The 13,446-nt window shown below is 38.5% G+C and overlaps 1 protein-coding gene across 6 annotated transcripts in view; it reads right to left on the reverse strand.

Moving 5' to 3' along the window:
- Positions 1-13,446, reverse strand: part of NUMB (NUMB endocytic adaptor protein) — a 191,448-nt gene that overhangs the window by 141,329 nt on the left and 36,673 nt on the right. For all 6 annotated transcript variants that reach the window (XM_044232046.1, XM_044232051.1, XM_044232049.1 and 3 more), the window contains exon 2: positions 67-198. The gene's annotated coding sequence lies outside the window, so the exon portion shown is untranslated. The remainder of the gene's footprint in view (positions 1-66; positions 199-13,446) is intronic.

The following is a 13,446-nucleotide window of genomic DNA, read 5'->3' on the forward strand; positions in this document are numbered from 1 at the left end:
ATCTAACAAGAAACAGGAAAAACATTAGCATTCATTCTACTTATCTTTACTGTCTCTTTCACATACCTGTCCTTAGTGAGGTGTCTGAGGATGGCGTGTGCACCAATATTCCAATCTATGGATGTGAATCAAGATCGCAGGTTGGAACAGGAGCCACACCGGACCTCCTCCCTGGAAGAAGTTGCTGAAGCTCCAAATCTGAAATTTTTAAGGAAAGAAAATGCTAAATATAAAACATTTCCTTTTTTTTTTTTTAAGATTTTATTTCAGAGAGAGAGTATGTGTGCGTGAGAGAGCAAGAACAGGGGGAAGGGGCAGAGGGAGAGAAAGAAGCAGACTTTCTACTGAACACAGAGCTGGATGCGGGGCTTGATCCCAGAACCCCAAGATTATGACCTAAGCTGAAGTCAGACACTTAATCAACTGAGCCACCCAGGCACCCTCAAACATTTCCTTTCAATCATTTATAACTCCATCTTTACAACTGAATGAGGGCTGATAGAATGGGTTAAGATTACATGTAAGTAATGCACAGGTTTCACTGAAAGTGGAATTGGGTAACGTGGATTCAAGTCTCAGCTCTACTTCTTCCTAGATATATGATCTCACATAAGGAACAAATTCTGTATGTCTCAGTGTCATCATGATGAAGACGAAGGTGACTGGATCAAAATTTTGGGCTAGCAGTCAGAAAACCTGGGTTCTAAGCTCAGTTATTCTGCCTTGCTGTAAGAACTTTGATACTTTTCTGAGCTCAGATATATCATCTCTAAAGAAAGAGGGTTGCATTAGATAATGGTTCCTGAAATCTAATCTTTAAAAAGATGCCAGCCACGACCGAAAGTGGGTGTAAAGTTACCAACTGTGCTTACTCTGAGACTGTCCTTCCTAGTTTTTTCTGGTATCAAAATGGCTTCTTTTATGAGATGATGTGATAGACAGTACTAATTGTTTTATAAATAAAGAGTCAAAATTCAAAAGCTGTAGCCCTATGTAAGCAATACAGAATTCTTTTTAGAAATTCTGTGTCTCTATGATTTCCATGAGTTCTAAAATCCCCTCTATTTCTAACATTCTGTGTATCTATTTGCTACTCAACTAGTAATTTTTTAGGTACCCAATATGTGACAGGTACTCTACTAGTTGGTGGGGGAGCCCCAAAATAAATAAGATTAGTTCCCACTCTAAAAAAAAAAAAAAAAAAAAAAAAAAACTCCCAATCTAATATGAAATTTATATACATAAATCCCAAAGACAATATAACAGGTTAAGTTTTCTAATAGAGGCTTTACACCTTTTAAGAGGTAAAATAGTGTAAGGATTTTTAAATTAAGTAGAATTTTATTTTTTTATTTATTTTTATTTTTTATTTTTTAAAGATTTTATTTACTTATTTGACAGAGATACAGCGAGAGAGGGAACACAAGCAGGGCGAGTGGGAGAGGGAGAAGTAGGCTTCTTGCCAAGCAGGGAGCCCGATGCAGGGCTCGATCCCAGGACCCCAGGATCCTGACCTGAGACAAAGGCAGACGCTTCATGACTAAGTCACCCCGGCGCCCCTTTTTCTACTTTAAGATTTTTTTTTTAAGTAATCTCTACACACTACATGGAACTTGAACTCACAACTCTGAGATCAAGAGTTGCACACTCCACCAACTGAGACGGCCAGGGGCCTCAAATTAAGTAGCACTTTAAAGTTTGTTTTATAGCTGTATGAGGAATTACTTAACCTCTTTAAATTTCAATTTCCTGATATGCAAAACAGGAATGATTACAGAAAACACAGAGTTGCAGTTAAAAGATAAAATGCTCAAAACAAAGGCCAATCCACCCAAAAGGTTGACTTACACACTGAATGTATCATGTAGGGATACCTGGGTGGCTCGGTGGGTTAGGTGTCTGCCTTTGGCTCAGATTATGATCTCTATCTAGGTCCTGGGGTTGAGCCCCATGTTGGACTCCCAGGTCAGTGGAGAATTTCCTTCTTCTACCTTTGCCTCTCCTCCTGCTAATGCTCTCCCTGTATCTCTCTGTGTCTTAAATGAATAAATAAAATATATTTTAAAAATTAAAATACAAGGGGCACCTGGGTGGCTCAGTCATTAAGCATCTACCTTTGGCTCAGGTCATGATCCCAGGGTCATGGGACTGAGTCCCGCATCAGGGGTCCCTGCTCAGCAGGAAGCCTTCTTCTCCCTCTCCCACTCCCCCTGCTTGTGTTCCTTCTCTCACTGTCTCTGTCTCATAAATATATAAAATCTTAAAAAAAAATTAAAATACAATAAAATAAGAAGCAAAATAAATTCACCAGACAATGCAATAGTGTGGTCCTGAATACAAAGACTACCAGCCCCTAACATAAATTAAGCACTTACTATGTGCCAAAACTCTTTTAAGCACTTTCCATGGATTATCTCACTTAATCCTGACAAGAATCCTTATGAAATAAACTATTTATATGATCATTTTTTAATAAAGTTGGACACAGAAAAGTCAAGTTACTTTCAGTATCATAAAACTACTAAGAGGCAGGGTTAGGATTTTTTTTTAAAAAGGAAAAGGAAAAAATCCAGCAGCATGACTCCAAAGCCCCCTTTTTAATTTTTATTTAACTAAACAACTTTACAAAAAAAAAAAAAAAAAAAAAAGATTTTTACCAGAACTAGGAGTATTTGCTTCTAATGATTTTTTTGAACGGAACAAGGAGTCTTTTAATATGTGCACTAAACACAAATACATAATATAGTCCCTCCCCTTGAAAGACCTACACACCAATGTGGTGGTATTATTAGTAAGTGGTAACATGAGTAAGTAATATCCTAACTTTATTTTATTTTTTTTTAAAGATTTTATTTATTTATTTGGGAGAAAGAGAGAGAGATAACAATAAGTGGGGAGAAGAGGGGAAGCAGGCTCCCTACTGAGCAGTGAGCCTGAGGTAGGGCTCCATCCCAGAACCCTGGGATCATGACCTGAGCCAAAGGCAAATACTTAACCAACTGAGCCAACCAGATGTCCTTTTTATCATTATTATTATTTTATTTAAATGGGCATAGGGCTTGAATTCACAACCCTGAGATTAAGACCTAAGCTGAAATCAAAAGAGTCAGATTCTTTTTTTTTTTTTTTAAAGATGTTATTTATTTATCAGACAGATCACAAGTAGGCAGAGAGGCAGACAGAGGGGAGGAAGCAGGCTCCCTGCTGAGCAGAGAGCCCGATGCGGGACTCGATCTCAGGACCCCGAGATCATGACCTGAGCTGAAGGCAGAGGCTTTAACCCACTGAGCCACCCAGGCGCCCCAAAAGAGTCAGATTCTTAACCGACTAATTTTATTCTTTTAAATTTAATTATCTCAATGTTAGGCTTATCTGCGATTTCTTTTTCATTTACTTTAACTCCAGGTATTACTATCTTGAGTTTTCAGAATATACAGGAAAGGCTTATACAGTCCTAAAGGAAAAATCAGTTTAAAAATGGAAGATAATAGAAACTTAGAAACTTATTTTGTATGGACATTTACTTTCAAATAATCACATTTTTAAAAAACTCCACAGAATAAGAACATCTGAGGGACACCTGGGTGATGAGTTAAGTGTCTGCCCTCAGCTGAGGTCATGATCCTGGGGTCCTGGGATTAAGGCCACATCAGGCTCCTTGGCCTGCTTCTCCCTCTGCCTGCTGCTTCCCCTGCTTGTGCTCACTCGCTCTCGTTTTTGCTCTGACAAATAAGCAAATAAAATCTTAAAAAAAAAAAAAATAAGAACAGCTGAATTATATTTCCAATACATGCTCTAAAAAATTTTAGATGTAACTTGAAAAAGATGTAACTTGTATTTTTAGCCAACAATGTGCTTCATTTCATTTCTTCATTGGCCTGATTCTAGAACAGATTATAATGTCACTCTGATGTTTTACTTGAGCTTTAACAGTTGTGTTAAAAGAGAACTAAATACAACAAACAAACAAAGAACCTTAGAGAAATAACAATATACGTAACATAATAAATGCTGTCCAAATATACAGAAATTGAATTGTTACTAGAGAGAACACTTGACATGTATTTGATTATAATGAGCCATTAGAATTAAAATAGTCATATTCTGTCCATGATTACATTTCAGATCTTTCTGCCTCCATAACAACACAATAACCTAAAATTCTCCTTACTATATTGTAACTATTTTCAAGGAAGCCAATATTCCGGTAACACTAATCAAGGGGTCATAATAATATGAAGATTCACAGTAATTTTCCCAATCTCTTCATGTTGGAGGAGGCCAGATGCAGTATTAAAAGGGAAATATGAACATGGATTATTTCTAAAATAGTACCAGAAAGGGGGAAAAAAGTTTAAATTTCTTTTTTTTTTTTAAAGGTTTTATTTATTTGAGAGAGAGAGAAAGAGAACAAGTGGGGAGGAGAGGGAGACAGGCTCCGCCCGATGTAGGACTCAATCCCAGGACCCTAAAATCATGACCTGAGCCAAAACCAGACGCTTAACCAACTGAGCCACCCAGGTACCCCAAAAGTTTAAATTTCTAAAAACACAAATGGAAACACTAGCACTGTGAATTCACAGCACTAAATAAAAGGCTGCTGGTTCCAAGACTGGTTTGCCAAATTTTTCCCTACAGATAAATGTCCAATACCCACTGAACATTTTTTTATACCACTCCAAAATTAAGAGTCTTGCTAATTCTATGAAGTAAAATGAACTCCCAGCTTGGTTTATGTTCCAAGTAGCTGTCCCCAGAGGAACAGATTGGAGGAAGGCAACTTAAGCACACAGTTAAGTTTTATTCAGACCTGGAAAACAAAGAAATCTGACATATTTCCCACACAGAATGTGCCTATGGAAAAAAAAAAACCAAACAAACCTATATTATCTATTTAAAAAAAGGAATTAGGGGCACCTGGGTAGTACAGTAGGTTAAGCCTCTGCCTTCGCTCAGGTCATGATCTCAGGGTCCTGGGATCCAGCCCTGTATGGGGAATCTCTACTCAGCAGGGAGCCGCTTCACCTCGCACCCCGCCTGCCTCTCTGCCTACTTGTGATCTCTCTCTGTCAAATAAATAAAATCTTTTTTTTTCCCAATTTATTTATTTTCAGAAAAACAGTATTCATTATTTTTTCACCACACCCAGTGCTCCATGCAAGCCGTGCCCTCTATAATACCCACCACCTGGTACCCCTACCTCCCACCCCCCCCCCCCGCCACTTCAAACCCCTCAGACTGTTTTTCAGAGTCCATAGTCTCTCATGGTTCACCTCCCCTTCCAATTTACCCAAATTCCCTACTACTCTCTAACGCCCCTTGTCCTCCATGCTATTGGTTATGCTCCACAAATGAGTGAAACCATATGATAATTGACTCTCTCTGCTTGACTTATTTCACTCAGCATCATCTCTTCCAGTCCCGTCCATGTTGCTACAAAAGTTGGATATTCGTCCTTTCTGATGGAGGCATAATACTCCATAGTGTATATGGACCACATCTTCCTTATCCATTCATCCGTTGAAGGGCATCTTGGTTCTTTCCATAGTTTGGCGACTGTGGCCATTGCTGCTATAAACATTGGGGTACAGATGGCCCTTCTTTTCACGACATCTGTATCTTTGGGGTAAATACCCAGGAGTGCAATTGCAGGGTCGTAGGGAAGCTCTATTTTTAATTTCCTGAGGAATCTCCACACTGTTCTCCAAAGAGGCTGTACCAACTTGCATTCCCACCAACAGTGTAAGAGGGTTCCCCTTTCTCCACATCCTCTCCAACACATGTTGTTTCCTGTTTTGTTAATTTTGGCCATTCTAACTGGTGTAAGGTGATATCTCAATGTGGTTTTAATTTGAATAAAATCTTTTTTAAAAATTTTTTTAAAATTAAAAGATTTAAAAAGCATTTATTTTTACATTTTTTAACTACAAGGACTATGCCAATTAGAGTAATTATAAAAAGGGGAGGAAACCTTTCCAAATACAAATAAATCCTCCTAGTCAAAACTTAACTCGTAAGTTGTTTACCTGACTAGGTATTTACTTTCATCATACCTGAAGATCTTTATCTCTTTCACTTCCTAGTATCTTTTCAAACGTTTTAGACGCACTCACCATCCAATCTCAGTTCTGAATGCCATTCAAAAAACAGGTGATTACCTCCTTAATACCCCCTCTTAAAATATAGCCATTAACCTCTCTTATAATTTCGTTTCAAGATTCTTTTTATTTATTTATTTGACAGAGAGAGAGAGATCACAAGTAGGCGGAGAGGCAGGCAGAGAGAGAGGGAAGCAGGCTCCCTGCTGAGCAGAGAGCCCGATGCGGGGCTCGATTCCAGGACCCTGGGACCATGACCTGAGCCGAAGGCAGAGGCTTTAACCCACTGAGCCACCCAGGCGCCCCCGTTTCACCAAAGCCAAGTGTGGTGTGCTACTCACAACTCCAAGCCTGTGTTCCACTGCTCCAAACCATTCTTCTCAAAATGGTAGAACACTATTCTTTTCTCTTAATTATATACAAACTCCTTTCTACTCAAAATGTGTTTCACAGACTTGGACCATCTCAGGTCTTACCTTAGATCCACTGAACAGAATCTGCATTTTAACAAGAACCTCAGGTGATTCATACACAGAAAATTTTGAGAGCCACTGTCCTAATTCACTCATTCAGGGTCGCTTTCCTCCTACTTTACAGTTCCTGAATTACAATTTGGCATATAAGGAATCAGACCCTTTTTCTTTTGAACATATTAAGACCTACCAAAACGAAGTGAGGAATCTTTAAATAAGATCACACTTTCTTCACAACCTTCTTTTCATAAATAACTGTAAGTTCTATGAAGCCAGAGATTTCAATATACCCTCAAGACCAAAACACTGCCAGGTGAGTATTTGTAGAAGCAACAGAATAGATACCAGATGATCCCTAAAGTCCTCTGACTTTTAAATCTCTGGCTCTTGCATTTGGTATGTAAGCAAAATTTTATCTAAGAAAAGGAAGCCAAAATATGAGATCATCTAAATGTACAAAATAAAATATACGCCACTTTAAATGACTTGGTCAAGGTCACTAGGCAGGTTCACTATTAAGTTCATAAGGCTCAAAAACATTTTTTTCATATCATTACATATGTTTTTTAAGTTTTAATCTATTTATTCATTTTAAGTAATAGTCAAACCCAAGAGCAGGGCTCAAACTCATGACCCTGAGATCAAAACTCATGCTCTTTCAACTGAGCCAACCAGCTGCCCCAATATCATATCATTATTACTGTATTTAATTATATTTTAGGTCAAATGACAATACTTCCTCTACATTCACACTATCATCCAAGTAGCTAGGCAAATGCAAATGTCCAGAAAAATTATACACCCAGAGCTTAAGGAAGCCTAAAATGTACACACTGCTGTAAAGAATCTGTAAATAAAAACTTTAGATCACATGGTATGATTAGTTTCTTCTATGCCAGAAGAAATAAGTACTTCCAATCTTTATTGAACTTACGATGAAACAGGAAAGAAATGAAAAGGAAAGAAAAGAATAAAAGTACAGAAAAGACCAAAAAAATCAGGGACCACATAGGCAACAAGATAGAGAAAAGAACAGAGGTTAACAGTAATCACAAGTCTCAAAGAATGTGATTTAGGGACTTAGAAAAGGCAAACGCAACTACAAAAGCAAAGAGGAGAATAACAACTGAAGCAGCATCCATTTCAGAAACTTCCAATGATGACAGTGCGAGAAATTCTGAGAGGCACCTAGGAGGCTCAGTTGGTTAAATGTCTGCTTTTGGCTCAGGTCCAGGATTACCCAGGGTCCTAACCCAGTAATGAGCCTACTTCTCCCTCTCCTGCTCCTCCTTCTTGTGTTCTCTCTTCCTCTATCAAATAAACAAATAAAAATCTTTTAAAAAATTTAAAAATAGGGGCACCTGAGTGGCTCAGTCAGTTGGGCTCAGGTCATGATCCCAGGGTCCTGGGACAGAGCCCCACATCTGGCTCCCCACTCAGCGGGAAGCCTGCTTCTCCCTTTCCCTCTGTTGCTCCCCTGCTTGTGATCGCTCTCTCTCACTGTCCCTGTCAAATAAATAAATAAATAAAATCTTCAAAAAAATTTTTTTAATAAAAAATAAAAGGAAATTTTGAGAACAAGTAAATTTTAGAATTATCTCTGGGCTGAGATACATGTCTAGCTCAGGTGGTACAGCATGTGACTCTTGATCTGAGAGTCCTGAGTTCAAGCCCCACACTAGACTTGAAGACTACTTTAAAAAAAAAAAAAAAAAGGCTGTTTAATGTATCATTTCTCTCACCTACCATACCCTACATATCTGAATTAATAAGGAACAAGGAAATACATCCCTAATCTTTAGAAATCAATGAAAAGCAAATCAGGTTCTAGCATGAGTCTAGAAAGTTTTCATTGTTCTCTATGTAGATTTTCACTAAAAATAAAAATGGTTAGAAGCACCTGGGTGGCTCAGTTGGTTAAGTGATTCTTGGCTTTGGTTCAAGTCATGGTCTCAGGGTCATGAGATCGAGCCCCTCTCCCCTGGTTGGGCTAGCACCCAGCACAGAATCTGCTTGAGACTCTCTTTCCCTCTCCCAATGAACTTCCCCCTTCCCAGCCCCACTCACACTCCCTCATGCTTTCTCTCTCTCAAATAAACAAATAAAATCTTTTAAAAATTAAAGATTAAAATAAAGTTTTGATTCCTCACCTTTCTTCTACACCTCATTTTCCCTATCTATATTAGATTTATCCAAAACATCGATGTAATCAGTTCATGCAGAGGTTTCTATCTCTAAAAAACATTTCCTACAGATCTATTATATACAAAAAAATTACATAAAGGTTGAATCAGGGTGGGGAAAGAACACCAGAACAAGGGACCAAAACAGAGATCATAAAGGACTATAAAAATGTAAAGCACCTAGGGGTGCCTGATGCTCAGTTGGAAGAGCATGCAACTCTTAAGCTAGGGGTCAAGTATGAGCCCTCAACTGGGTGCAGAGAATACTAAAAATAAATAAACTTTTTAAAAACAAAATATCTACACTGCAAAAGCCATTGTGAAAGAAAGCTAAGACACAAATGACAATTAGGAAAATATCTACAATACAAAACAGATTTAATACCCTTAACATATAAGAAGTTCTGCATGGGCAGATCTACATGAAAATACAGCTTACAAAAGAAGAAATAAAAGCATAAGCACAAGATGTTAAACTTCACTAGTAATCAAAGAGATGCAAATCATTTTTTAAGGTTTTATTTATTTATTTGAGAGAGAGAGAGAGAAAGAGTGCGAATGAACAAGAAAGAGAAAGGAGCAGAGGAAGAGGCAGAGGTGGAGTGAGAAGCAGATTCCCCACTAGGCAGGGAGACTGACATATAAGGATGGAGCCCAGAACCCTAAGATCATGACCTGAGCCGAAGGCAGACACTAACAGACTGAGGCACCCAGGCACCCCAAAGAGATGCAAACTATTATCATTATTATTTCAGACTGACAAATCCTAAAAATATCAGTAAGAGCCATTGTTCCCTAAGGTATATGGAATCTAGCACTCCTATTCACTACTGCTGAGATTATATCTAACAACAGTTTATCAATATAAAAGCTCTCGGGAAAATAGCCATACTTCAAAATACACCCATCCTTTGACCCAAGAGCCCCACTTCTTAAAAAATGTATTCTAATTAAACAGATGTGTACAAGCATATATGGACATAAGAGCTATTACATATGCTCAGTACACAGCAGATGTTCAGTAAATCTGATGGATAAAAACTATTGTTGAATGATGAATCACAGTATTGTTTATAATAGCAAAACTATTACCATTACAGAATGTCTACAAATAAACCATGATATATTCATACTTTAAAATCTTACACAGCCATTAAAAATGATAACACAGTTCTATAACTATTAATTAGAAATACATCTATAATAAGTTTTAGATGTTTAAAAAAAAAAACAGTAAAATGTATGGTGGTTCCTCAGAAAAAATAAACACAGAATTACCATATGATCCAGCAATTCCATTTCTGGGTATATACCCAACAGAACTGAATGCAGTTCAGTTCTTAGATATCTGAACACCAAAGTTCATCGCAGCATTATTTATAATAGCCAGAAGATGAAGACAACTAAAAGTCCACTGAGAGATCAACAGATAAACAAAATGTAGCATATACATATAATGGAATATTAGCCTTAAAAAGCAGTGTTTTCACACATGCTACGACACGGAGGAACCTTGAAAACATTATGCTAAATGAAATAAAACCAGATACAAAAGAACAAATACTATATGATCTCCTGTCTTCGAGATACTCAACATAGTCAAATTCATAGAGAGAGAAAGTAGAATGCTGGCTGCCATGGGCTGGGAGGAGGGGAGGATGAGGAGTTACTGTTTAATGTGTACAGTTTCTGTCTGGAAAGATAAAGTTCTAGAGATAGTAATTATGGTTGCACAACAATGTGAATGTACTGAATGCTACTGAACTGTACATTCTTAAATGATTAAAACAGAAAAAATGGTTAAAACAGTAAATTTTGGGTGCCTGGGTGGCTCAGTGGGTTAAGAAGCCTCTGCCTTCAGTTCGGGTCATGATCTCAGGGATCATGGGATCAAGCCCCGCATCAGGCTCTCTACTCAGCAGAGAGCCTGCGTCCCCCTCTCTCTCTGCCTGCCTCTCTGCCTACTTGTGATTTCTCTCTTTAGCAAATAAATAAATAATATATTTTTTAAATTTTTTTAAAAAAGTAAATTTTATGTTATTATATGCTTTACTACAATAAAAAAAATTACAGGGGCGGCTGGTCGGCTCAGTCTGTTAAGCATCTGCCTTTGGCTCATGTCATGATCTAAAGGTGCTGGGATGGAGGCCCAATCAGGCTCCCCTGCTCAGCGGGGAGCCTGCTTTTCCCTACCCCCCAAACCCCGCTCATGCTCCTGCTCAAATAAATAAATAAAATCTTTAGGAAAATAAAATTGAATTTAAAAATTGTAACAATAACCATAACACATCTTCTAGACTGGAGAAAACCTTTGTGTTTATTATTTTTGAGTCTTATGTTCATAAAAAGTGAGATTTTAAAAATTGCATTACTTTGGTTATTCCTGTTTCCAGTCCTATTCAGCACTCCCTACACAAGTCATCAGGAATAGTACCAAATGTATGCCAGTCGGAATGGATAAAATCACCACCATAAGAAAAAACATGAGTTGGAGACAATATGGAGAAAAAGGAACCCTTGGTGCACTGCTGGTGGGAATTCAAACTAGTGTAGCCACTCTGGAAAATAGCATGGAGGTTCCTCAGAAAATTAAAAAAAGAACCACTCTACTATCCAGCAATCCCACTAGTGGGTATTTACTCAAAGAACAGAAGAACACTAATTCAAAAACACTTCTACGTTTATAGCAGCATTATTTACAACAGCCAAGATACAGAAGCAACCCAACTGTCCATCAATTGTTGAATGGATTAAAAAAGACACACACAGGGCGCCTGGGTGGCTCAGTTGGTTGAGCAACTGCCTTCGGCTCAGGTCATGATCCCAGACTTCCAGGATCGAGTCCGCCATCGGGCTCCTTGCTCCTTGGGGAGTCTGCTTCTCCCTCTGACCTTCTCCTCTCTCATGCTCTTTCTCACTCATTCTCCCTCAAATAAATAAATAAAATCTTAAAAAAAAAAAAAAAAAGTCACACACAGAATACTATTCAGCCACAGTAAAGAACGAAATCTTGCCATTTTCAACAACATGGATGGAGCTAGAGAGTATAATGCTAAGCAAAATAAGTCACTCGGACGCCTGGGTGGCTAAGTTGGTTAAGCGGCTGCCTTCGGCTCAGGTCATGATCCCAGTGTCCTGGGATAGAGTCCCGCATCGGGCTCCTTGCTCCGCGGGGAGCCTGCTTCTCCCTCTGCCACTGTCTGCCTGTGCTTGCTCTCTCTCTCTCTCTCTCTGACAAATAAATAAAATCTTAAAAAAAAAAAGTCACTCAGAGAAAAACAAATACCATGATTTCATTCATATCTGGAATCTAAGAAACAATACAAAAGTGCAAAGGGAAAAAAAAGAGAGAGGAGGGCAAACCAAGAAACAGAGTCTTAATAAGAGAGAACAAACTGATGGTTACCAGAGGGGAAGGGGGAGGGAGATGGGTTAAAGAGGTGATGGGGATTAAGGAGTGCACTTATCTTGAGGAGCACAGAGTGATGTGTGGAACTGCTCAATCACTATAATGTACACCTGAAACTAACATAATACTGTAGGTGGGTGAACTGGATTTAAAAGAAAAACCTGTATTTAAAAATAGCACCAAATGTAAATATTCTTCCTCTGAGGTTCAAAGCACAGCTCTGTAAATTACAGTTTGCATACATATTCTAAACAGACACCAAGACAGAGTTAAAACATATAGCTTCTGTTTTTTACTAACTACTTAAGATGAAAGTAACAAATTCCTATGTAAATTAACTCTCATACTCTTCAGCAAAAAATTGAAGCTATCTAGGATATAGCAAAGTAAAGAACCCAAGTAAGAGGAAATATCTCAAATATCTAATACGGACATTAGAAAGTCACCAGAAAACTGAAGAATAAACTACTGAGATCTGGGCCTTTGAGAAGTCAGTAAGGGGAGGAGCCAAGCCTGATATGAAAGTAAACAAAGCACACATCAAGAACAGAAAGCTCCAACCAATCCTATCTCGCCCCTCACATTCTCTAAGAACAGTGGGACTCTTGCATAACTCAAAATATCTGTTTAGGGCATACCTAGGGAATTCATCCCATAAAGGAATGGCAGGTACTTAGGGGCTGAACCCAAATTTAGTCCTAGCTGAATTTTTACTGAGCTCAAGAAACCAGGTGTTTCCAGGTGTAGGAGCAGTGTTCTGCTTAGCCAGGTGCACTCTCACCTCATGAGATGTTGCCCTCTGGCACCCTCTGGAAGCAAAGGGAAGTCAGGTCAACACACTATTCTCCGCAAGAGACCAAGATAACTATCTTAAACTGTGAAAACATTTAGGTCACGATTAGCACTTAAGAGAGAAATAAAATGGAAAGGATGAGTGCATCATGTATATTAAGGATGAATATCGATCTATTGATCCTCATTTTTCTTTCAACTCTATGCATGCATGAGGGGGGTCACCATCAAAAATGTTTAAAATCTGGGGCACCTGGGTGGCTGGCTCAGTCCTTTAAGCATCTGCCTTTGGCTTAGGTCATGATCCCAGGTTCCTGGTATCAAGCCCTGTGTGGGGCTCCCTGCTAAGTGGGGAGTCTGCTTGTCCCTCCCCTCTGCTCATGCTTTTTATCTCTAACAAATAAAAAAAATCTTTTAAAAAAATGTTTAAAGGGGTACCCAGGTGGTTCAATCGGTTAAGTATCTACCTTGGGCTCACATCCTGATCTCAA

Source organism: Neovison vison, chromosome 13, assembly GCF_020171115.1.
Source record: "Neovison vison isolate M4711 chromosome 13, ASM_NN_V1, whole genome shotgun sequence".
In the NCBI taxonomy this organism is placed as follows: domain Eukaryota; kingdom Metazoa; phylum Chordata; class Mammalia; order Carnivora; family Mustelidae; genus Neogale; species Neogale vison.